At 49.5% G+C, this 3,009-nt stretch overlaps 1 non-coding gene and 1 pseudogene across 1 annotated transcript; both read right to left on the reverse strand.

Moving 5' to 3' along the window:
- Positions 1 to 794: 794 nt before the first annotated feature.
- LOC149251118 (25S ribosomal RNA) lies at positions 795 to 2,585 on the reverse strand (annotated as a pseudogene).
- Positions 2,586 to 2,855: 270 nt separating this feature from the next.
- Positions 2,856 to 3,009, reverse strand: LOC149251119 (5.8S ribosomal RNA). Its single transcript, XR_016267510.1, has one exon. It is a non-coding gene; the product is annotated as a 5.8S ribosomal RNA (ribosomal RNA).

Consider the following 3,009-nt stretch of genomic DNA (forward strand, 5'->3'; position numbering starts at 1 on the left):
AGCTTGTTTGACGTGTATGAAGCGCCTCCAGATGGTTCATGTATCCCTACCAAAGAGGAACTTATCCCATCAAGAGGGGAGCTATCCCATCCAAAGAGGGGCTTATCCCATTGATGGTGGACCTGAATAACTTCTTCTAGAGCACTATAAATACAGGCATTGGGCCAAAGGGAGGGAAGGTTGAAAGCTGAACATTCCTAAGGGTAGATGTTGCTGGAATTAGGACTTCCTTGTAGAAGCTTGTGAGGAGAGATTACCATCTTTACTTGTTTCCATTGGGAGGTGGGTGAGCTGATCAGAGTAAGGGAGAACCCTTGTGGACCCTGGGAGGAGCTTGCACAACACTAAGGCTCAGGTTGTAATGGTTCCTTTTATTACCTTTTAATACAAATTAGTCCATTCTTCTCAACAATTTGTTATTTACGAGTTGTTTCATATACTCCTTGGTCTATATGTTAAATATGTTTTATTTTATGTGATATTCAGGTGCTATTTAATCGTTTGATTGTTAGTGAATGCAGGTTTCGAAGGGAAGGAGGAGCTCATCCGGATCAACGAAGCTGGACTACTACAACATCGTTGGATTACAGGTAGGATCTAAACACTTGATTTCTCATATTGTAAAAGCATATTTAGGGAAGGATTGCTCTTATTTGTCTTGTTTGTCATTAGAAAGTCTTAGGCTTCTAGGAAGGTCGGTTGTGTCCACACTAATGACTCTTTCCTCAGAGCCAATCCTTTTCCCAAAGTTACGGATCCGTTTTGCCGACTTCCCTTACCTACATTATTCTATTGACCAGAGGTTGTTCACCTTGGAGACCTGATGCGGTTATGAGTACGACCAGGGATGAACGGTACTTGGTCCTCCAGATTTTCAAGGGCTGCCTAGGGCGCACCAGACATCGCAAGACATGTGGTTCTCTTCCAGCTGCTAGACCCTATCTTCGAATTTCCTAACGTTGTCGCCCACGCCATGACCCGGTTCAGGAATATTAACCTGATTCCCTTTTGATGCTCGTGCAGAGTTCCCCCTTGATACAAGGCTTCCCCATCTCTTAGGATTGACTAACCCATGTCCAAGTGTTGTTCACATGGAACATTTCCCCACTTCAGTCTTCAAAGTTCTCATTTGAATATTTTCTACAACCACTAAGATCTGCACCGGGGGCCGATCCACCCAAGCTCACGCCCGAGGTTTCTCAACGACCCCCGCGTCCTCCTACTCATTGGAGCCAGGAAATTGCTCCGATGGTCGAGTATAGGTTGCGTGCTTCAGCGCTATCCATTTTCGGGGCTAGTTGATTCGGCAGGTGAGTTGTTACACACTCCTTAGGGGATTTCGACTTCCATGACCACCGTCCTGCTGTCTTAATCAACCAACACCCTTTGTGGGATCTAGGTTAGCGTGCAATTCGGCACCGTAACTCGACTTTCGGTTCATCCCTTATCGCCAGTTCTGCTTACCAAAAATGGCCCACTTGGAGCTCTCGATTCCACGGCACGGCTCAATGGAGTAGCCGCACCCTCTTACCTATTTAAATTTTGAGAATAGGTCGAGGGCGTTACGCCCCGGATGCCTCTAATCATTTGCTTTACCTGATAAAACTCGCACATGAGCTCCAACTATCCAGAGGGAAACTTCGGAGGAAACCAGCTACTAGATGGTTCGATTAGTCTTTCGCCCCTATACCCAAGTCAGACAAACAATTTGCACATCAGTATCACTACGCACCTCCACCAGAGTTTCCTCTGGCTTCACCCTGCTCAGGCATAGTTCACCATCTTTCGAGTCCCAACAGGTGTGCTCACACTCGAACCCTTCGCATAAGCTCAAGGTCGGTCGACGATGCACCCCCCCCCAGAGAGGGGATCTCACCCGTCAACTTCCTTGCGCCTCGCAGGTTTTTAAACCCGCCGACTCACACACATGTTAGACTCCTTGGTCCGTGTTTCAAGACGGGTCGAATGGAAAGCTCGCCAACCAACACCACGAGCGTGCAGGTGCACACGGCCCACCACAAGGGCCCATGCTTCGTACCTCAACCACCGCAGCGGCAAACTGATAGGTAGTAATCCACTCGTGCTTGTGACGATGCAGTAGCCCGTGTTGCTTTGCACCTCAAGTCGAGTGGCAGACTAGCCTGAGCCGTTCCGCATCCGACCGAGACGCATCGACAGCCTCCATCCGCTTCCCTCCTGGAAATTTCAAGCACTCTTTAACTCTCTTTTCAAATTCCTTTTCATCCTTCCCTCATGGTACTTGTTCGCTATCGGTCTCTCGCTCATATTTAGCCTTGGACGAAATTTACCACCCAATTAGGGTTGCGTTCCCAAACAACCCGACTCGCCGACAACGCCTCGTGATGCGGCAGGGTCCCGGGCTGATGGGACTGTCACCCTCTCAGGCGCCCCCTTCCAAGGGAATTGGCCCAGGTCCGCCGCTGAGGATGCTTCTATAGACTACAATTCAGGCAGCGCCACCGCCCGATTTTCATGCTGGGCTCTTCCCGGTTCGCTCGGCGCTACTAGGGGAATCTTTGTAAGTTTATTTTCCTCCGCTTAATTATATGCTTAAACTCAACGGGTGTTCTCGCTTGAGCTGGGGTTGCAAATTTGGAGCTAAAACCACCCTACCCCATGGGAGGACAAGAGAGAGCAAAGCAAGTTCGAGCGATGCCACACAAAGCCCACATCAGTTAACGCCGACTGCCCATCCAAGGGGACAAGATCACCGCTCACCGACGCACGCCACAAAACATCGCTTGAGGTATTTCAGCCGACCGCACTACATGGGGCATGGACGACCAGCTCCGCTGCTCCCTAGCATATTGCAGGGATCGGGTTTGAATGGGATGCGACGCCCAGACAGACGTTCCCTCGACCGAGGCCTCGAGCGCAAATTGCATTCAAAAACTCGATGATTCATGAGATTCTGCAATTCACACAAAGTATCGCATTTCGCTAAGTTCTTCATCGTAACAAGGGCCGAGATATCCATTGCCGAGAGTC

Source organism: Pinus tabuliformis, chromosome 7, assembly GCF_031772625.1.
Source record: "Pinus tabuliformis cultivar Carrire ecotype Pingquan chromosome 7, CPIR1, whole genome shotgun sequence".
Taxonomy (NCBI): Eukaryota; Viridiplantae; Streptophyta; class Pinopsida; order Pinales; family Pinaceae; genus Pinus; species Pinus tabuliformis.